This window comes from Chlorocebus sabaeus, chromosome 8, assembly GCF_047675955.1.
Source record: "Chlorocebus sabaeus isolate Y175 chromosome 8, mChlSab1.0.hap1, whole genome shotgun sequence".
In the NCBI taxonomy this organism is placed as follows: domain Eukaryota; kingdom Metazoa; phylum Chordata; class Mammalia; order Primates; family Cercopithecidae; genus Chlorocebus; species Chlorocebus sabaeus.
The window spans coordinates 19,090,171-19,114,128 of NC_132911.1; the positions used below are offsets into that span (position 1 = coordinate 19,090,171).

The 23,958-nt window shown below is 40.6% G+C and overlaps 1 protein-coding gene across 9 annotated transcripts in view; it reads right to left on the reverse strand.

The window, feature by feature from the left end:
* Positions 1–23,958, reverse strand: part of CSGALNACT1 (chondroitin sulfate N-acetylgalactosaminyltransferase 1) — a 359,890-nt gene that overhangs the window by 187,817 nt on the left and 148,115 nt on the right. For 7 of the 9 annotated variants that reach the window (XM_073017977.1, XM_073017975.1, XM_073017973.1 and 4 more), the window contains exon 2: positions 11,743–11,837. The gene's annotated coding sequence lies outside the window, so the exon portion shown is untranslated. Of the gene's footprint in view, positions 1–11,742; positions 11,838–11,963; positions 12,256–23,958 lie in introns of those variants that run through there. The other 2 variants (XM_073017971.1, XM_073017972.1) reach the window with 2 other exon arrangements.

Sequence of the window (23,958 nt, forward strand, 5' to 3'; positions counted from 1 at the left end):
TATTAGACATGATACAATCAACATTAGATTGAGCAACATTCCTTTTGGCGACATCATATCTTTGCACAGCCTCCCTTTTAGTGGTTTCTGTAATGAATGCAACTGCTGCACAAAATGAGGTGGTGTCTAATCTGATTCCAAGATTGAGACATCGCACAGTGCTCAAGAAATGCACACATTCCACTGTTAATTGTGGTCGAGAGTGAGATCAAACTATTATTTTTTCCAATTTATTATATTATTTTCTCAAACAGCTTCTAAGTCATTGGGACATAAATACTCATAGCCGATGGACCTAACTACTTTTTTTTTTCTTTTTTGGAGATGGAGTCTCGCTCTATTGCCCAGGTTGGAGTGCAGTGGTGCGATCTCGGCTAACTGCAACTTCCACCTCCTGGGTTCAAGTGATTCTGCTGCTTCAGCCTCTCATGTAGCTGGGATTACAGGTGCCTGCCACCACACCAGGCTAATGTTTTGTATTTTTAGTAGAGATGAGGTTTTACTACATTGGCCAGTCTGGTTTTGAACTCATCACCTCAAGTGATCTGCCCACCTCGGTCTCCCAGAGCGATAGGATTACAGGTGTGAGCCACTATGCCTAGCCCTAACTACTTAATTTTTAATTTTCAGCCATAAGGTATTTCCTTTGTACAAGGGATATTGGAAAAATTAATGAGATGTTAATGGCACCATGAACTAAGAACGTTGAAGAATCTCTCAACTATACCTCTTGGTCAATCTCCAAAATAGGGCAGAGAATAGGAAGGGTTCTTTTTCACAGAGGTGATATTTAGAAGAAGAGATCAGGACCTGGACCCACCTCCTTATGAAGCCACAGCAGCAGCAAGAGCTGGATTGGTCTACTTGACTGATAGGGATCAAAAATAAGTGTCTAGGCTGGGTGGAGTGGCTCATACCTGTAATCCAGCACTCTGGGAGGCTGAGGCAGGAGGATTGCTTGAGCCCAGGAGTTTCAGACAAGCTTGGGCAACATAGTGAGATCCCTCTTCACACACAAAAAATTAAATATAAAAATAAAATAATATAAAGGGATAAAAGCAACTCTTATTAGTTTTAGGGAGAAAATAGTAGCTATATAGTATTTTTAAAAACCTGCCATCACCTTAACTGCATCATCAAAATTAACATTGTTAATAAGGAACAGATGTAATACCTTGATAAGAACACATCATTTAGGTAGAATTCCTGTTCAGAATATAGAACCTGAATCCAATTACAAGAATCACTCATCTAACCCAAAATCAGAAATTGCCTTTAAAAAAAAAAAAAAAAAAAAAAAAGATTGTGTACTTCAAAAGCATTCTCACAAAAGACAAAGAAAGGCTATGAAAATGCTTCAGGTTCAAGGAACATAGAGACATCGTAACTAAACACAATCCTTGATGTTAGTACTAGAGGGGAAAATACTTTAAAGGACATTAAGTCAATTTACAAAACCAGAACCCAGTACATTAGGCAAATTCAAATAAATGTTAAGTTTACTGATGTTGATACTTGCACTTTTGTTATATAAGAAAATATCCTTATTCTTAGGAAATATACTACTTAGCAGGAAAGGGCTGTGATGCATACACTTATTCTAAAATGGTTCAGATAAAATAGTATATGTATTTATGTATGTATATATATGAGGGGGAAGAAAGATACAAATAGCATGGATAAAAAGCAAATGGGCAGGGTATAGTGGCCCATGCCTATAATCCCGGCATTCCAGGACTCCGAGGCAAGTGGATCACTTGAGCCCGGGAGTTTGAGACAAGCCTGGGCACCATGGCAAAACCCAGTCTCTACAAAAGATACAAAAAACTTAGGCAGATGTAGTGGTACACACCTGCAGTCCCAGCTACTTAGGAGGCTAGGGTGGGAGGATCTCATGAGCCTGGGAGGCAGAGGCTGCAGTGAGTCAAGATCGTGCCACTGCACCACTGCACTTCAGCCTGGGGGCCAAAGACAGACCCTGTCTCAAAGGAAAAAAAAAAAAAAAAAAAGGAAATGATGTAAAATGTTAACAACAGGTCAATCTAAGAACACATAAGCTCTTTGTACTATTCTTATTTTTGCAACTTTCCTACACAGAGCGTGCCCCAATTACAATGGTTCAACTTACAACTTTTCTACTTTACATTGGGTTTATCAGGGTATTAAATGCTTTTTGACTAACAATATTTTTGACTTACAATAAGCTTATCCACATATAACAGCATCATTAAGTCAAAGAGCATCTGTAATCTGAAATTATTTCCAAATATTTTAAGTAAGTAAAATGTGTATGTAGCACTTTGGGGTACAAGAAGCTAACTGCTTCAGTAACTAAACAGGATGCCTGCACCACAGCTAAAGAATGTATGATATGTATCAGAAATACATGGACTTAATGACAGGAAGTTCACTGTCAATCAATAGTGCGACGGTACCAAAGCACATAAATCTAAGTTCTCAGTCATCAGCCTGCTGGAGACTCTGCAGTAAGTGATACGCAGGAACAGTGAAAAGAACTGGATACCAAACTCAAATGAAGATATATAAGGACCTTACTGCTAAGGTTCACCATATGGAAGTGAAGTCTGCATCATTGTGTGGTCCTCCTGGGTCATCACAACAACTAGGCTCCTCAAATGACTCTGTTCTGTAGCTGGAGTGGAGCCTGGGGCCCAATTGCTCTCAAGTGCCCCCAGAAGATAGCTGCAGATGGCGCACGGACTACACTAGGGCCACAGGTTCTAGCTGACCCTTTGCATGCTGGGAAGCCCCAGCTCCCATTAATCTACAATGATTTGTTTCTTTGTGGGGTTTTTTTTGGGTTTTGGTTTTTTTTTGTTTTTTTTTTTTTGAGACGGAGTCTCGCTCTGTCGCCCAGGCTGGAGTGCAGTGGTGCGATCTCGGCTCACTGCAAGCTCCGCCTCCCGGGTTCACGCCATTCTCCTGCCTCGGCCTCCCGAGTAGCTGGGACTACAGGCGCCCGCCACCGCGCCCGGCTAATTTTTTTTGTATTTTCAGTAGAGACGGGGTTTCACCGTGTGAGCCAGGATGGTCTCGATCTCCTGACCTCGTGATCTGCCCGCCTCGGCCTCCCAAAGTGCTGGGATTACCGGAGCCACCGCACCCGGCCCAATGATTTGTTATTTTGAGGAAGTCTGTGGATTTCTTTGCAGGGTATGAATAACATCAGGAAGGGTGGTTTTCATCTTAAATTAAATGAGCGGAAGACTCAGTACAGAGAAAAAGATCCTTGAGGTTAAAGGACACTGTGCAGCTCCTCTCAGTCTGCCCAGAAAATTCCTACACATGCTCCAAGAATTCTGCTCAAGCATCACTTTTTGGGACTGATTCCTACATTCCTTCCCTCCAGGCTGGATGACAGCCCACTTACTGCTCCACGAGCCCATCTGTCTCAAGACCCTTCTCAACCTTGCGCTGAAACTGTTAATTTCCTTCCCTGTCTCTCCCTCTAGGCTGCTTCATGAAGGAAGGAGAAGGACTGGAATGGTGACTTGGAGACAGAATATCAGAACTCAGCTGGGGACATCATGAATTAAAGGTGCTTGTGGAATATGCCGTGAAGATGGTTAGGAGTGTGCATCTCAGAGGAGTGGTTTGAGCTGAGGGTACAAATTTGAAATTCGCAGTTTGGATAAAAGTTCACCACTTAGACCAGAAGCAACTGCACAGGTGAAAGAGAATGAAAAGAACAGAAAAACATGGACTGCTAGAGAACATCAATACTTAAGGCATGGAAAAGGAGATTATGAAGAAACAGCCAGCGGTGTTTTCTACCAGAGCTTATTGTCACAATATAAAAATAAGGCAAGGGAAGTGAGAGCCGTAAGGACAGTGGTCAAAGTGTCAAATGTTGGAGAGAAATCAAGGAACACATAATATGTATAATCTGGCACTAAACACTAAAAATAAAACTTAAAATACGTAGTATCAAATTACAGTTAGATGAACAATAGCACTGAGACTCAAACACACAACAAGGACCTCAAAGGAAGAAAAGTTAGGTGACCATTTACCAAAGAAAGAACTCAATCTGCCCACACGCAATTAGCTACTCCACACCCGGGTAACGTCTTCATTCCAACTTTAGGTCCTGACTCAAGTTAGGACAGACATGAATTTTTCCAAGACTATAGGTAAGAGTTTTATTTCGCTTTGCTGCAAAATATATATGCATATTATATATAATGTATATATGATAGATACGCATATTATATAATGTATATAATGTATATATGCATATTATATAATGTATATATGCAAAATATACACATATAATGTATATATACACATCATATATACAATGTGTATCTAATATATACATATATTTTGTTACATATATTATAGAATGTATATATACATATAAAACATATTATGTAATGTATATGTTCATATATATATTATATATTATATATACATATATAAAAGTCAAATTTTATAAATTATGTGACGGTATTTTCTTTCTTTTTTTTTAAGACAGAGTTTTGCTCCTGTCTCCCAGGCTGGAGTGCAATGGCGTGCTCTCCGCTCACTGCAATCTCCACCTCCCAGGTTAAAGCGATTCTCCTGCCTCAGCCTCCCAAGTAGTTGGGATTACAGGCACCTGCCATCAGACCTGGCTAATTTTTTTTATTTTTAGTAGAGACGGGGTTTCACCATGTCGGTCAGGCTGGTCTCGAACTCCTGACCTCAGGTGATCCACCCACCTCAGCCTCCCAAAGTGCAGGGATTATAGGTGTGAGCCACCACACCCAGACTTTAATTTTAATTTAATCTCTTTTCCTACTGTCAGGACCTTTACTACTTTTATATACCTACCCTCCAGGCTTGGCATAAGGTTGGCTAGTCACATGTGTTATAAAGTTAGAAAACACATTTGATGATACAAGTAGCCCCGTCTGCAAGTTTTTATCATATATGAGATTTTGGTTCTGCAGGCTCCCCATCAATTCTGTGGGACATTCTTCCAATAGATTCCCTTCCTGCTTAAGTGAGCCTCATTGATTTCTGTTTCTTGCACCTAAGAATCCTAAATAGAAACCAACATTTTATTTTACTAATAAAATTTTAAAAATTAACTATCATTAATTGTATTAACCATCCCGTTTTAAATTTTATTAAGAAAAAAAGGCTAGACCCTCAAAAGTAAAGGTTATCCCTTTAGAGTGAATATTAGCTCTTTGAAAACAACATGCTATTTTTCTCATCTCTCTGTGGATGACAGACTTTCAGCAGAGACTGGATTCCAATCCAAGAATTAGTACCTGGTAACCACAAAGCACATTTAAAGTCCAACACGTAGTAACAAGTCTCAATATATGTTTGTGAGTTCAAAACACACAACTCTTTATTAAAACATTTAAGGGTAAACATAAATATTTTTAATTACCATTTATTTTAAGAACTTAAATATTATTTTGATTAAAAAATAAAGTATCAGCTTGGATCAGATATTTGCCCAGTGGAAGAAATGAATTTTGTTTTCTCTGGGGGACTTGACTATATGATCATATTCGTAATGTTAAAAAAAAAAAAAATCTGACCAGGCATGGTGGCTCACACCTGTAATCCTAGCACTTTGGGAGTCCAAGGCAGGACCCTGTTTTCAACAAAAATTTAAGTAACAATTGAACTATTTCCAGAGGTTATAATTCTTTCCTTTGTGTATGCTCCATTCTAATTTTCACTCCCTCTCTTATTCCAGACTTCTCTACACAACTCCATCAGATTCTTACCTCCCTTTCTCATTTTCAGTTAATACATTCCTGGGCTGATGTGATTCAACTTCCTTTTTTTTTTTTTTTTTTTTTTTTTTTTTGAGACAGGGTCTCACTCTGTCACCCAGGCTATAGTGCAGTGGTACGATCTCAGCTCACTACAGTCTCAACCTTTCTGGCTCAAGGGATCCCCCCACTCTAGCCTCCCAGGTAGCTGTGACTACAGGCACGTGCCACCGCACCCAGCTAATTTTTTAAAATACTTTCATAGAGACACGGATCTCGTCATGTTGCCTCGGTTGGTCTTGGACTCCTGGGCTCAAACACTTTGCCTGCCTTGGCCTCCCAGAGTGTTGAGATTATAGGTGTGAGCCACCACGTCCAGCCCCGTTTTCAGTTCTTCAGGAGAGATATCACATTGTGGGTCAGAAACTGAGTAAAAAGAGAGATACTTCCTAAGCATCAGCTGAACAGTCTGAAATTACGTTCTTTCAAACACCAGTGTGATAGTCACAGTTTCAGAGTCATGAGTTTCCACAAGAGTTAATGTGATGAGGGGGAAAACGAAAAAGCCTAAAGCAGTTGGCTTCTTATGAACAATCAAAGCAAACCCTGGAGTGTGTCACGCCCTCTGCTTGTGACAGAACAAACATTTCTGACCTTAATCATAAAAGTAATTTTTAAGTATCATACAAGTATTTCTGAGGAGCAAAAAGATCCTTTTATCTTTGCTGAAGAAAAACAAGTGAGACAGTGAGTAATTCTGAATCATATTTTAACTGCAAATATAGGCAACAACTTGCAAAAAAAAAAAAAAAAAAAAGATAACAAGGTCTAAAATTAAGTTCCAAAGATCTTACTACTGTAAATACATTTTTTCATACATACCACATTTTGGAATTAAAAGTGATTTAAAAATCTAAGCAAAGGAAAAATAAAGCTCAAACCATGAAGTCTAAAAAATCAAATTCCTTTCAATTATTTTTACTTTTAAAGGATAATCATAAAAATAGGTACTTTAACTTTTTAATTGTAAAATTCATGTAACCAAATTTACCATCTTAACCATTTTTAAGTATACAGTCCAGTAGCATTAAATACAGTCACAGTTTTCTACTGCTGAATTCATTCACTGTTATGCAACCAAACTTCAAATCTTTTTCATCTTGCGTAACTGTAACTCTGTACCCATTAAACAAGTGCCCATTCTTGCCTCCCACAGCCCCTGACAGCTCTCATTCTATTTTCTGTCTTTATGAATGTGACCACTCTAAGGACTGCATATTAGTGGAATCACACAGTATTTGTCATATTCGTGACTGGCTAATTTCATAAAGCATCATGTCTCAAACTGCATCCATATTTTAGTATGTGTCAGAATTTCTCTCCTTTTTAAGGCTGAAAAACATTCCATTGTATGGATGTATATATACTGCATTTCGTATATCCATTCATCTGTTAATGGATATTAGGTTGGGGCTGCCTCTATCTACCTTCTTTCACTTTTTTGGGGGGAGGAGGTCTCGCTGTGTCCCCCAAGCTAGAGTGCAGTGATGTGATCATAACTCACTGCAGACTCAGCCTCCGGGGCTCAAGCAGTCCTCCTGCCTTCACTCTCCAAGTAGCTGGGACTACAGACATGAGCCACCATGCCTGGCTCATTTTATTTATTTATTTATTTATTTTTGTAGAGATGGGGTCTTCTCACTATGTTCCCCAGGCTGGCCTTGAACTCCTGAGCTCAAGTGATCCTTCCACCTCGTCTCCCAAAGTGTTTGGATTACAGGTGTGAGCCACAGCACTCAGCCTTCACTTATTTTTAAACAATTAATTTAACTAAGCAGGCAAAGTGCTGGAGTCTGATCCCTTGCCTCCAAGGCAGCAGAGAAAATACAAATGTTAAAAGGAAGTAAGGGAAAGTTTGGTACACCATCAAGCGTGCAGCAAACAATGATAATAACATTGCTAGCTTCTAAGGAGGGTTTTCAGACACCAGCAACTCCTTCAAACCTTTGTTTGTGAATATGAGTAGGTATATACATATGCTAGATGCTAAAAATGCAGAGACCAGGCCTACTCTGAGGGCCAGATGGCTGAAGGACAAACATCTAACCAGTAAATAATTATAAACAATAGGGAAAATAAGGCAATAAAGAGAGACGCTCAATGGCCCAGCCCCATCCCAGGCTGAGGCTCAGCAAAGGTTCCCCCCTTGCCTGCCTCCCAAGCTGAGCCTTGGGCAAGGAGCAAGAGTCTGGAGGGTCAAGAGGAAGGGGAAGGCACTGCAGATATGGGACAGCAGAATAAGGCATGGAGGAGAGAAGGTGAAGCTCAGGCTTGGAGGTAGAACCCAACTCAATGAAAAAAGAATCCCAATAGCAGAGCTCAAAACAGAATGGGAAAGACAAGCAACAAGACCTGATTAAGGATCAATCAACAAGAAGAAACGAAAACCTGCTGGAAGGCATGCATCACCAGATACCTACTCCTGTGCCAGTATGAACCTCCTGGAGTAGCCTCGTCTGCAGAAAACCAATGGTGGCCTAGGCATATAAATTAAAACCGAAGCAGTGAAAGAGGACAGTGATTAAAAGCTCACAGACTTTATGGCACTCCTCATTCCATTGAGTGAAAATATTTTAAAAGTCTAAAACACATCCAAAAGAAGGCCACGTTATAAAATCCAAACTGTTACTTTTCTCTGGCTTTTCAAATAGGAGCAACTTGCCCACTTACTACATTATAGTTTCATATTATTATTTACTTATAACATCTGCTTCCTTCCAAAAAACGATTGCATCAGCTACTGTTTTACGTTATTTGCCAGTCATGCTTCACAGACTAGCGGAACTGCAAAGGGCCTATAAGGTTATGTGTCTACAAACAGTTTTTAGCCGCCACATTATCCAGGAGGAGCTGGATCACCAACATGGGAAAGGAAAGTTCTGCGCCCTGCTCAGGGGTGAGTTCAGGAGACCACTGTGCAAACAATAATGACAATGCAATGACACGTGCTCACAAGTAGAATGTGGGTCATGCTAGAGGACTAAGTGGAGGCATCTTCAGATAGGAGACATCCCTTTATTCACTTTCCCCTTCATTCACTCGCTCATTCATTCTTTTGTTTAGTGCCTCATAAGAGCCAGGCACTGTTCCTCAGGCTAAGAGTTGTCTATACAGGAACATTTCACCATAGGAATTACCATTGAGGTGAGGTTTGAAGCTCCCTGGTCAGCGATGAGAAGAAAGTATGCTAGGTAGAAAGACTGTGGAGACCAACACAGGTTCAAGGAGTGACAACTGGGGAGGAGTGGGCAGGAGAAGGGCCAGAGGTGGGAGACAGGAACAGGTGGAGCCAAGAGCACAGGTCGGGGAGGCGGAGCAAGGAGAGCTAGCGTCAAGGGAGGGGGAGCACAGAGAGCCAGCAGCACATCTTTTCCTTGATAGGAGGAAAGGAATTAAGGATGTGGAAATGAAGTTGCATTTCATGGTAGGGAGAGGCAGGAAATATATCAGTGAGCAGTGACAAAATACGAGGTAGCCGTAAAAATGGTGAGCAGAGGCCAGGTGTGGTGGCTCACACCTGTAATCCTAGCACTTTGGGAGGCTGAGGAGAGGAAGGAAAGAAAGAAAGAAAGAAAGAGAAGCAAGGAAGGAAGGAGGGGAGGAGGGAAGGAAGAAAGAGAGAAAGAGAGAAAAGAGAAAAGAAAAAAAATAAAGAGAGAAAGAGTAGTCCAAAGCTGATTAAGGTCTACTTGGGCAAACGCTAAGTTATAGGATGTTTCTGCACTAAAGTTAAAGCTACCTGAGTAGCAGGACAGGGAACACTTGGGGAGCAGATGGGCAGGGCTGTCCAGCATAGGCTGGATTGTGTGGTAGTCACAATGCTGTTCAATTCCAGTACAGAGACCAGGGGTGTTGCCAGGGAGCTGAGATGCCCTGGCCTGGGCAGCCCTTGTTTTCCTGGAGCTGCTCCTGACTTTTATAGACTCAGGGCTTGAACATCCTTCCGCAGCAGAACTTCACCAGACTTGAAAGAAACCAATGTGCACATTGAGAAGACAGCAAATGTGTTGTTTCCTTTCTCTTTGGGCAGAGAGACCTACCCCACACCAGGGCATGCTTGGCAATCACAGGATCCCAGCAAGGGGAGTTAATTATTCCATTCAAACATTTAGTAGCACTAGGCCATAAGTTTTGCAATAGGGATAGCCTTGTATGTTAAACATGTCCTTCATAGAGCTTGTTCCACCATGATTGCTTCTTGGTCAACTGCTGCTTACCATTTGTTTGTTTGTTTATTTATTTATTTATTTATTTATTTATTTATTTATTTTTGAGACAGAGTTTGCTGTTGCCTAGGCTGGAATGCACTGGTGTGATCTTGGCTCACTGCAACCTCCACCTCCCCGGTTCAAGCAATTTTTCTGCCTCAGCCTCCCTAGTAGCTGGAATTACAGGTATGCACCACCATGCCTGGCTAATTTTTGTATTTATACTAGAGATGGGGTTTCACCATACTGCAGGCTGGTCTCGATCTCCTGACCTCGTGATCTGCCCGTTTTGTTCTCTCAAAGTGCTGGGATTATAGGAGTGAGCCACCGCACCCGGCCTCCTTCTCTATTTTGTAGTTTACTTTGACTGTTTTCTGCCATTATCTCCAAGTCTTACTAATTATGGTCTACATGGTGTTGCAATGACATCGTTCTCTTTTACATCATCCAAGTAATTCTCAAAAACATTAAACATCACAAGGCCCAAGATTAGGACAGTTCCATATGCCCTTCAAGTTGACCCCTAATTACTTAAGCCTCTTAACCACTTGACTTTCTACTTAGAAAAGGATTTGGGAGGACTTCTCCTTCAGTTATTTTTGTTTGTATTATTAACTTTCAGCCAAGGTTGTGTTTTATTTTTTCTATTGTTAGTAACTGAAATACAGTCCTTTATAAAACTCCACACACACCCTCATTTAAGTACAGGGCAGTTCACTAATGCAAAACCAAATCATTAACTACTTTGACTTCCATTATTTCGTCTTAATAGTGTGATAAAAGTTAAAAAAAAAAAAAAAACACAAAATCATCAAGCAAACCTCTATAGACATTTGTTAAATGAAGAAGAAAGGTGAAGGGGGCTTTCTGAAGATACGTATATGCTAAGTGCAGCTTACCTATTTTCATTTTTATGCCTATTGAATTAGTTCTAGGAAAAAAAAGACTCCTCTGCTGAAGCTAGGAAGCATATATACAGCTTCCTGTTTCATACCATCGCATGTCAACATTAATGATATTTTGCAGTACTTGTTTTATTTTGTATTTTTTAAATTTAGTCTTGTCAGATGTAATAAAATATCTTATTGCATAGAAACTCAAAATTACTGGTTACAAGAACAGAACCAAAACAACATTCCAGAGATTTTCATTTGTCCCCAGACTAAAACCAAGCTGACAATCCATAAGGGCACTATTCTCAAAGAGTTCTAGATAGTGTCCCTCTAAGACATCATACGTCAGAAAGAAAACTCATTCTTCAATTTCCAAAACCATGGTATTTAAATAATTATATTGCAGCAAAGTCAAAATTAGAGTACCTGTTTGATGATAGGGTGACTATTTTAAAAAGCTCAATATTCTGTCCCAATTTCCAATGGGAGAACAAACATTCCTATGTAAGTGAACTTTTCCAGAAAGATATAGCTCTTCCCAGCTCTATGATTGGTTTAAGTGACTTGCCACTCTGAGAAGAGATAAATCCTTAAAAAGTTGGCAAAATTAGATGTAGATGTAGATGTTACAGCGTTTAAAAAGGGAATGAAAAGGATTCAATGGAGTCAAGTAATTGTATTATTTTGGAAGAAGTATCATTATCTTGAAGTAATAACTTGTTACTAAACAAACTGTTGAAAGTAAAACGAAATTTCATACATTTCAAACATATCCAGAATATTGAACACAAAGCAGACCATGCAAAGGTTTGTTTCTTGAGTGAAAAAACATTCACTTACCTGGGTGTTTAAGAAGGGAAGGTTAGGAGGTAGCTACATCATTCCTCCTCTGGGTCCAAATTACCTTGGCGTGTCTCCTTGAAATAGGAAGCCACCTAAAATAAAATAAAAACAGAAGGCAATCCTTGTAAATTTCCATATCTTAAATGTATATGATATTACAAAATGGGAAAATTTTAAATCACTTAGTATATAAAATACAATTCATCTGAAACTATTACCCCAAAAAGCAGGATGGTATTTGTTCTCTGTTTCAGTGAATAAAATGCAAACTATTTGTCAAAAAAAAAAAAAAAAAATCAAGGCTTTAAACAGCGATAACCATGTCTAAAGGCGTCTAACAATGAAGCTGAACATTTTCACGTGAAAAAGAGCAAATTTACAAAGCCAACCTCGCAAGAAAGAAACGTGCCCAGCTGCCAGCAAGCCGCTTCCTAAGTTGCGGCTCTGCTTCCAATGCTCTGACAGCGCTGAAGTCACGCTGGGGTTTCCAGGTTGAGGTCAGGAGGGAAAGTGCTGCCCCCGTCTGCAAAGACTGTGTTCAGCGCCACTACTTTAAAAAAAAAAAAAATGGTTTCATGAAATGAAATGTTAAAAAATAGAAAATCCTCCTCTTTTCCCCAGGGAAGAATCTAGTGCACACGCTGGGAAAGGGTGGGAGCAGGGAGGAACGCCCGCCTTCCTGAGGCACCGCAGGGTCTGCTGCGCAGCGCCGCTGGTGAGGACCGAGCGCATCTGTCCACGGCTCCCCGGCCGTGCCTGGAGCCTCCAGCTCCCCAGGTAGAAAGGCAGGCGCTTCCCAGGGAGCAGGACACCCAAGGAGAGGGTGGGCGCGAGGCACCCCCTGCTCCCTGGGGGGCATGAAACCCCGGACCAGCCCTGCCTCTGTCTGCAGATCGCAACTTGCAGGGCGTGACAACGGGCCCCAGCCGTCCCTACCTTTTAGGAATATTATTGGAGGAAATCGAGGTGTCAACTAGATAAAAGCAGAATGGGAACGAGGTGCGAGCAAAATACTCTGGAATGAAGGGCAAGGGGAAAATACTCTGGAAAGGGACGAAGCCCTTCCGGTTAAATTCATGTCAATAACGTTTTCTTCAGTTAACCAAGGCACAGTCCTCCTTCCTGAGTTGTCAGGATTTTTATCCCATCTGTCTTTATAATTCAAGTAACAGCAAAAATATATCTCTACATATATTTGCTATTATATATACACATACATATACAAATATCTTCATATACACAAATATACATATATTTGCTATTAATGTGTGTATACACACACACACAGAATTGCTCCCATTTCACATGTAGGAATTAAAAAAAAAAAAAAGAAAGAAAGAAAAGAAAAGAAAAACAGGCCCAGAAATCTCCAAAGGAAAATTGCTAAGTCTCAGGTCTACCGACAGCTGGTCCCCACTTTCTCCATGGGGATGGCCTCCAAATGCTTCTCGGAAGGTTTTCTCTGACACATTGACAGGAACAAAGTCAGCGGAAGTGTGAAGTGTATCACTATAGAGGTTGAGAGTCTATTTCGTACCCACACACTCTCACCCCAGTTCACCACGGGTTTAGTGTTGGAGAGGGTTGCGCGACTGCCTGGGGCCAGCTCTTGGCCCCAACTCGGTGCCTCTACTGCGGTGCCTGCGTGGCTCTCACCACCCACTTCCGCCTCTGCCTGGCCAATCAATCTGTGTCTAAACCGAATTGCAGTTGGCAGCAAGGCGGCGATGCCTAAGTGGAATAATCACTTGGACCCGAATCTGAGTTGTTTTCCGTCCCCGACAACAAATAATGTTACTTCAGCGCCTGCAGGCCAAGAGTTGAAATGAGCTTATAATTTGGCTTCCAATCCATCTCACATTCTGATTCTCAACCACTTAAATTTTCTTTTCTGTATTTTAGCTTGCATGGGGCAGCTCTGGAGGCTCAATCACTGGCATGGTGTTTATGGATATCCTTCATGAATACCCTTGGCTGTCTAAGTAAAAAGCGGGGAGATCTACATAATTCAAAACCACACTTGTTTTAATAATGAAAACAAATAGACTGTCAGCTGGTACCTCCACATAATCATTAATAATCTAATTTGTCCTTCTTACTCCAGCAACTTGAAGAACTGTTCACAGTTTTCTCATCTACACACAGTAATCCACATACATCCAGCCCTGGAGTGTGCGGTACTAGCAATAAGAAACTGCAGGTTCAGAGCCACGGCATGGCTCAGCTCCTCCCTCTTTTTTCAGTGAAGGAGCTTATTAAAAGTCTGCTCTTCAGCTCTGGAAAGAACACATCTCCTTAGCTGTTCCAAGCATCATGTTCCTCCAGAGGAGAGTCATCTCAAGCTAGTAACTGAAAAATACAGAGACTAAAGACAAACCCACTGCCAAGACCCCCTTGGTAATCAGGGTGGAAAGGGAATACCATCATGGAAAATTCCAGGAAGTGGCCTGCAAGTATACTAACAGCTCATGAGAAGTGGGTGTGTTCAACCGGACAGATGCTCTATGGGAAGAAAGGAGAAGGAACATCAACAGTACATCTATAATGTGTCCATACACCATGCAAGCTATATTACACACGAGCTCATCCAACCACAACAATGCTATGGATATGTGCGTTAATATTTCCACTTTACAAATGCAGAAATGAGGCTCAAAGGTGTGAAGTAACCTGCTGGGCTCGTGCATGGTGAAATCAGGATTTTTCTAACTTTCAAAACCAAACTCTAAAAAGCCTTTACTCTGTTGACTTTGCAACACTCCTTTACCTGAAAGACTTAGCCTTCATGTATGATTCTTTGCAAGTGAGTATGGGGCTTACAGAACACAGCTGCATGGAAGTGGTCGCTAGCTATGTGCGCTGCCAGCAACCTAAGGCTGCCATGTTGGCCTCAGGAACACAACCCACCCCTGATCCCCTATCATTCCTTCATTAAGAAACTACAATGACAAAAACGCACACTTTCTGAGTAAATGTGGCAAAAGCAAAAACTAAATCCAGCAAAGCAACTGCAGTTAGAGTAGATACAAAACCTTGCTTTGTCCAATTCAGAAAGTGACAACGACACCCCTCTGTCTAAATTATTGTGTCAGCCTGGCCAACATGGTGAAACCCCTGTCATGAGTTCTTCCCCTAAAAGATTACTTTTCTGCTATTTTGTAATTTTGTAAAAATGTAAAAATTAGCCAGGCATGGTGGCAGGCACCTGTAATCCCAGCTACTTGGGAGGCTGAGGCGTGAGAATGACTGGAATCCATGAGGTGGAGGCTGCAGTGAGCTGAGATCGTGCCACTGCACTCCAGCCTAGGGGAAAGAGTGAGACTCTGTCTCCAATAAATAAATAAATAAATTCTTGTGTCCAGGTCTCAGTCCCTTCCCCTGTCCTCCGATACCCAGTATGTTCTCCATAGCTTGGCACAGAGAGTAAGGATTCCAGATGAGCATTATGGAAGAGCTCATGTGTCATCACAAGTGTCAGTTACAGTAAGAAGCGAGTAAGAGGAGGCACAATGTGTGTGAGAGTGGCTGAGAAACCATCCATGGAAAAATTCTAGACTTGGTTCTGGAAGTTTTTCCGTTGAGATTCTAAAGACCGGGAAGTCCACCCTGCCCTACCCGCAAAGAACGGAGTTTGGCAGACATTAATTAGCAGTTCCCTATAAATAACTCTGCTTTTAATCATATTAAAAGAAGTCTACCAAAAATCATCCACTGAAAAGAGCAATTAAAAATGGTGAAAATGAGTACATTGAGATCAATAATATTTTAACCATCTAGGAACTCATCCTATTTAATGTACAACTAATAAGTGAAAGTTCTCAGCATTGTAATGTCCAAAGGGCTTCAAAAACACAATGGATCCAACAGTGTGAAAATATCCATCCAGCTGCCTTAAGTTCCAAGGCTTACTCACCTGCAACTATTTAAAACCTTAAATCTTTAGACCATCTAAACCATGTCTGTTGTCAGACACACTGATTCTCAAAATGTAAAAATTAAAAAGGGAAGACTAAAAACCCTCTTCACCATCAGCATGCCTAAAATAACAAATGAAAAACACCACGAGATGAGATATGTGTCTGCCAACTAAAGGTTCCCAGTGAGATCTTCTTTGTGCATATGTGGCTAATTTTATACATACACAAAATTTGTATGTATTTAAATCTTAATGGTTACTTTTTCATTTCTTTAAATCAACGAAGTCCCTTATGTTATGGCACTAGAGGACAGAGCAGGGATAGGGTCAGGAACCGTACAGTCAACTTCTAAAATTATCATGTTTCTCAAAAATATGTCTCAGAAAAGAAAGGCCTCTTGGATGTCACACATTATAAATTGTGTGTTACTATACAATATCCTTAACCACATTCCTTCTACATTAAGTAATTTTACTGCAAATAGTATGTTTGAGAATACAACTGGTTTTAAAGGTTGTGAGTTCTTCCCCTAAAAGATTACTTTTCTGTTATTTCGTCAAATCAAAAACAGGATCTTGGTGTCCTGGTCTTAAGACTACAGGATGCAGACTCAACGGAAAGGTATCTATTTTAAATTCCTTTTTCATTTTAATCCTTTCACTCAAGTGGGTCACCCTGATTTTCTTCAATTTCTTACCTCCATAAATAGAGATAATCTCAGATAACAAATTTATGCTACTAAATTACTTGAAGTCTCTTTAAAAAGGTACGAGTCCATTATTGCCTTAAAGGATACCAAATAATATTTTCCTTCTACTTTAAAGATTTACCAAGTACCTCCAAAGCTCAACAGTGGGGACCCTGCATGCTCTGGAGTTGAACTGTTTTCACATTGTCAACATGGGAACCACTCACATAATGGAGAATGAAGTGACTCCCATCAGAGGCTAACTGGAGATATAAGTGATAAGCTATTATAGCATAAAAAAGCACTGACCAATTTAGGCTGGAGAGGATGTGCATTGTAACTAGCCTCTTGAAAAGAAAGTAAATTGCTTCTGTTCATCATTGGCTATAACACAATCTTTCTCCTCAATCAGTGAAGATACAGACGGTTGATGGACCTCCGTAAAAGAGCTATTTCCCAGCAAACAGTCTGCGGTGCCATAGTTACACTCCACATGTAATTGTTCATTTTATTAGACACCCTCTTCCAGTAAATCCTTCTGGGCTGGCCCTGCCCTTATTAGACACTACAGATGCTCAGCTGGTGCTAGATGCCATCACAGAGCCTAATGAGGCCTGAACAGTGTTTCAGGGAGATCAGCTGCACTGCATCCTGTCCAGAACACAAAGTTTGGCTTTTCATCCTAAATGAGTTACTGTGAGATCTTAGGCAAGTTCTTAACTCCTATGCGTCTCCACTTCTTGATCTGTAAAATGAAGAGGTTGGACTAAATCTGTGATTCTCACTGAGGGAGGATGATCTTTATCTGTTGTCTTCCCACCCCTAGCCAAGAATCCCTGTGTGTAAGAAGAGATGTTACAGATGGTAACAAGCTACACCGATAAATGATGAAAATGCAGACAGCAGTGAGACTTAGATGTTAAGACTAGGGAAGAGAAGCTTAAAAAGGGAACTGTTATAACGCTTCAAGTTGTAGACTTCCAGAGTATAAAGACTTCAGCAGACTAACTGATAAAGAGTAGTTAGACAATCAAATAGAACAACCATGGTTAATTCATTAGCCAAATGTCACCTCTCATTGTGGCCTTTCCGTCACATAGCTGGCTGAGTTAGGCAGGCACAACCCTTCATTCAGAAAAGTAAACTCACCCCCAAAGATGATACGATGATCAAGAATAGCTCATCTAGGATGCATGGTCCCAGGCAACAGGGACACCTGTACGGGGCAGCCCAAAAATAAAAAAAAATTATACATTCCCACACCTTATACACCAACACACCTACTCCAACACAACAATGGAAGTAGTAGTATGGGGAGGGCAGAGGTGTGTGGTTCAGAAATGCCAAGTTCGGTCCCCGTTCTGCCATGAAATAATTGTGTGACCTTGAGCAAGTCACCTGCAAAATCGAAGTATGGAACAGATCTCCAACGTTACCTTCCAGTAGAGAAACTGCACTTGCTTTTTATTATTCTAACAAACATCTATGTACTGCTACAGTCTCCACAGCATCTTTAAGGAACATGTATCTCCATTACTGGTTCAATTTTTAAATGACCACACTCCTAGCCTGTTTGGGCAAAGACAACACTTAGGACAACTGCCCAGAACACAAGTTTGAGATGCAGAATGAGTAAAGTTTGTTTTCTCTGGCTTCTTTACAACTCCCTCTGGATGAATTCTACCCTGTACTCTGCCAAGTCTCCATATTTCTGGCACTGAGGCTTGATCTATAGTATTCATAGGGCTGGTGACACTGTGATAGATGAAGAAATTAAATCTTTCGCCAAACTTGAACAAGCATTTCGAATGGTAATTTTTATCTTCTTCCTTCCCAGATGCAGGAATGTCAACAGTTGAGAGATGCTATGATGAAGGTAGAAAGTCACTGCAAAAATGGACTTGCCTCCCAAATGGTCTCTCATTATCTTGCAAATGTATTACTTTTGCTGTATCAATTTCTGAGTTTATTTCGTGTTACGCTCCAACTGCAAGGGAATTGAGAACATACTGTCCACATTTTCCAAAAAAAGACTCTAACATTAACAGAATAAATCTTTCGCCTTGAAAATGAAAACTCTGTGTAAATATTTATATAATTAAATTTATTCAATCAATCCATTGGGTTAGGCCAATGGAAGGATGCTTTTTTTAATATTGAGATTGAACGACACTTTTTTTAATATTGAGATTGACAGAGGCACAAAAACAATTCTAATCTCAAGATTCAAATAAATAAATAGTAATATTGCTTGTAGATGTCATTTAAAAAGATTTATGCATACAGAATGTAAATGGATATTGCCCTCAAGGATCCTATAATTGCTGTATATTATTTGCTATGCATACTAGATAATGAAGTTTAAAAATATAAATGGGAAACACAGATGTTTCCTCAATAAATATTTTAAAATCATTTCAATGTGTTTTCATTCCACACCACAGCCAGGTAAGCAAGACAGGGGTCAACAGTTAACAAAGAAAACATCATTGGAATACTCAGCAATATAAAGGAATGATCTATTGGTATGCATATCAGCATGGATCGTAATTATGCCAAGGGAAAGACACCCAACAAATGGAATACATACTGTATGATTCCATTTATATACAAGTCTAGCAGATCGGTGTTCACCTGGGGATGGGGGTTGGAGGATGAGAGGGGCAAGAAAAGACCCAGAGAAGCAGGAGGGTCAGATTACCAAGAGGTACATGAAACCTCTTCTGGGGATATATATATTTTCGATTTTGGTAATAGTTTCATATGTGTAAACATATGTCAAAACAAATCAAATTGCCTGATTTAAATATGTGAGTTTATTGAGTATCAATTATATCTTAATAAAGCTATACAATGGAGAAAATATCTAAATGATATGGAAAAGACATGCTGGAGGGGAAGAGCATGGTCCTTTTAAACGATTCGGAAGAGGCCAGGCTCAGTGGCTCACGCCTGTAATCCCAACAGTTTGGGAGGCCGAGGTGGGTGGATCACGAGGTCAAGAGTTCAAGACCAATCTGGCTAAAATGGTGAAACCCCTTCTGTACTAAAAATACAAAAGTTAGCCAGGCATGGCTGCGGGTGCCTGTAACCCTAGTTAAAACGCCGCCTCTACTAAAAATATAAAAATTAGCTGGGTGTGGTTGCAGATGCCTGTAACCCCAGCTACTCAGGAGGCTGAGGCAGGAGAATTGCTTGAATCTGGGAGGCGGAGATTCCTGTGAGCCAAAATTGTGCCACTGAAGTCCAGTCTGGGTGACAGAGTACGACTCTGTCTCAAAAAAAAAAAAAAGATACGGAAGAGGGGACGGGGAGTGCCGGGTAGAGGCGAAGGCGTGGTTCTTGGCTAGGGCTCCAACCCCCATAGATCTCGGTGAGGACAGGCATTTCCTGCCCAAATGCTGCATTTCCCAAGACCACCCTGGCCTGCCACAGTCCATCCTGTGCCTATAAAACTCCCAACACCCTAGCAAGGCAGAGACAGAGGCAGGTGGATATTGAGAGGAGCAAATCAGCGGAGAAAATTACAGGCGATGGACATCTAGAGGAACTTACCGACAGGCGCCAGCAGACCACCAACCAGCAGAAGCAGAACGACGCAGAGTTTGGCTGGGGCAGTCCGGGGAGCCCAAGTCACTGAGTGGCCCAGCTCCCGAAGAAAGCCCTCCCACTCTATCCTCTTCTGACTTCCCCTGAGCTACTTCCACTCAACAACACCTTGCACTCATTCTCCAAGCCCACATGTGATCGGATTCTTCCAGTACACCAAGGCAAGAAACCAGGATACGGAAAGCTTTCTGTCCTTGAGACAAGGTGGAGGATCTAACTGAGCTGGTTAACACAAGCCACCTACAGATGGCAAAACTAAAAGAGCACATGGTAGCACATGCCCATTGGGGCTTCAGGAGCCGTCAACATCCACCCCGAGATGTGGGGCCGGAACCCCAGAGCCTGCCCATCTGTATGCCCCTCTAGAGGTTTGAGCAGTGGGGCACCAAAGCAGTAAGCCACTCCCCCTGTCGCACGCCCTGCGAAGGGGACAAGAGAACTTTTCCCGTTTCATAAAAACAAGACATAGTTAAAATTGCGAGTAATAAATATACCTGTTGTATGAAAAGCTACAGAAAATATAAGCTATACTAGACACAGGAGACTACCAGAGGCAGATTTCAGGTTCAGGGCAGTCCAGGAGATTTCACAACACTGAAAAAGTCATTCTGAGCACTGAAAGACTGTGCCTAGTTAACGTTCATCCAAAATATATAGTTCTCATTTCCTGAAGTTTTTAAGGTAGCTGGGATTAGAGGTGTGCACCACCACACCCAGTATAAAGTTTGACAGAAATAGTTATAACTACCTTCATAGTAGTAAAAAAAAATAGCTAGCTAGCATTTATTGAGCACTTGCTGTAAACCACACCCCAATCTAATGGATTGCCCTATTTGATTCTCACCTAAGAACCTAAGAGATGTGTATAATCATGACTCTCCATGTTACAGCTAAGGATACCTACATTCAGGAACATTAAAGAACTTGCTTAGTGTTTCCCACCACCCCAGTGGTGGAGTTATGATAGAAACCCAGGTGGTTTGAATGCACAGTCGAGTTCTTGAAATCAAACTTCTGACCCTCTTCTTCATAAACAAGATCCTGTATGCTGACTCATACCTCTGATGGCTGAAAGAGACTCTTTCTTCATTGCATAGCCACATTTCTAAGTCTGAATGCTAATCTTTTGCGTGGTAGCAGCACAAACGGTCAGTGGTAAAGTGATGGCGGATGGCAAGGGGAATTATAGCAGGAAAAAAATATGGCCAGAAATCAACGGAATTGGTTTTGGTCATGTCCTCACTGATGACTGTAAATGTGAGCAAGCCATGTCTCCTGCTTGGATCTGCTGCCTTTATGGTAAAGATTAAGGATTCGAACTAATTGATTAATTCTAAGACTCCTTCCAGCTTTGTGATTCTGCTGGTCCTCTTTTGAGGAATACTTCCGGCATTTTACAACTTGGATTAAAAATTCTCCATGGGACCAGCACGGTGGTTCATGCCTGTAATCCCAGCACTTTAGGAGGCTAAAGCAGGTGGATCACTTGAGGCCAGGAGCTCGAGACCTGCCTAGGGAACATGGCAAAACCCTGTCTGTACTTAAAGTACAAAAGTTAGCAGAGTGTGTTGGCGCATGCCTGTAATTCTAGCTACTCAGGTGCCTGAGGCAAGAGAATCGCTTGAGCCTGGGAGGCAGAGGTTGCAGTGAACCAAGATCGAGATCGCACCACTGCACTCCAGCCTGGATGACAAAGTGAGTCCCTGTCTCATAAAAAAAAAAAAAAAAAAAAAAACAGTTGAAAAAAAATTCTCAATGAACATAATACATTTCAAATACACAGCTGTCTTCATCCCCTGAAACACCCAGGCACCTCCCCATCCCCGGCATATCTTGCAAGATTATTCATTATTTCCTCAAGATCATCTGTTCACAAGGAACACCCATAAAAGCCCCCCAAAAATGAGGAGGGTCCCGCAACCAGTGACTTCTCTGTTCTGCTAAGGCACTCTAACCATCTTTTTCACTGGATAAGCATGCAAGAGTTAATTTGGGCTTTCAAGGGGTGAAAAGGAGGCAGCCCCCACCCAGAAGCTCATTCCATTTTCCTTGTGTAGCTTCTGACATCTGAGATGATCGAAAGTCCTAGTACGTGGTGACTAAAGTTGCGAGATTCCATTTATTTCTACTTCCTATTGGTTCTTTAAAGTGGCTATTCTCTCTTTGCACTAAAAACACATCATTTTCTCTTTTTAAACGGATAGATTTTGTGACCCTTTGGGGAGACATAAAAGCGGGAGAGCAACTAAATAAGGCAGTGGTAAACCATTTCAGCATCTATAAAACCTTCTCCTTTATCACAAGAGAAAAAGAGGAAAAGCAGCTGGAAAAAAAAAAGCGCAGCTGACGGGGAACTTGATATCTTTAAGAGCAACTTCTCTCATGAATTTTCATCTCCATATTTTGGGGTTTTCACTGAATTGAAAATTCTTTCCGGAAAAACACTTCTTATGTGTGATAACTACTTTTACAATGCATTGGTGAGACAAAACTCTATAAAATTTCAAGGCGTATCATGTCTATTTTTCTATAATTCTACCTATATGTCAGCTCTTTATTTTTATTTTATATTTTACATACTCTCACCTATTTTCATAAACATCCTGTTCTAGCTCAGAACATATAATTTGTTTTTATTTAATACTTTATTGAGTCATTTAGCAATGATTCTGTAATAAATCAAACATTAAAATATAGATCATCCCTTTCCTACATCAAACCAGATTTACAAAATTCACTTCTAACCTTTATCCTTGCACAGACTGGTTTTCGATGGTTGCGTTCACCATGCACACACTATTTTCTAACTTTTTGCTTGATGTCTCTATATATCTACTGAGTCCATATACCTGTCACTTTGAATGGTGCAATATTCCATTGTTTTGCTAAAGCACTTCAATTAGCCATCTTTCAGTTGGTTGTTTCTACACATTATTATAACCCAGTCAACCATTTTTGAACAAATAAATTTTGTTTGTTCCTACTGGAGGTCTTTCCTTAGGCTATAATCTGAAAAGTGGGGTTAATATATTTAAGACCATAATCAGCCCCTGTGACTTTTATTATAAATCACTTTTATTATTGTAAGTGGCTCTCCAAAAGAGGTATTAGCAATTTGCAATGTCACCAGCAAAATTATGACCCTAGCTTTTTCTTCATAGTCTCTTTCACGCTGAGATTTCTGGGTTGTATTTATTTTAGGGTGATTTTATTTGGGGAGAACACTTGTATACCAGCGTCCACCTGGTGTTTGAGGACTCCTAAGTTAGGGGAGTCCCAGACGTCAACTAACGCATTGATTATTCCTGAGAGGCGGTATTTAGAAAAAAAGAGCTTCTATGATCGAGTGACTCTGGAAAATGCTGTGTTAAAGTTAACAAGTTTCATTGTTGTGGAAGATCCCAAAGACTTTACTCTACTAAAAGAATGATGTAGAATCTTTTAGTTCTTTGAAATCTGTCACATTTGTGTAATACTCTTACTGCCCCCCTTTAAAAATGTATATTGATCACCTATTATATGCCAAGTGCTTTATATGCCTCATAACTCATTCAATACTCCTGACTGCCTGATAAAGTCATTATTATGAATCTTACCTTTACTAAAAAATGGAAAGTTGAGACTCAAAAGGCTAAATAATGTATGCGAAATTCCAAGGCTAATATGTAATGTCAGGATTCAAACTCATTGTCTACTTTTTGTGGATTCGCCATTATACCATCCTGCCTCATAACACAATGTTTAAACATATTGTCAGTTAGCCAGTTTCTGTTCTTCTTTCTGTTGGGGTGGGGATGTTCAGTTTTCCAGTTTCCCTATTTACTGAGTTATCAATACACAGGTGAGTAAAGTACGATCATCTTTAAAGATACAGCTCAATGAGTTTTTACATATTATACCCTTCTATAACCATCACATAGATCAAGATACAAGAATTTTTTTAATCAGCTTAGGATCTTTTCTTTTTCAACAGAGATTGGTTTTATGCTTCCCATTCTA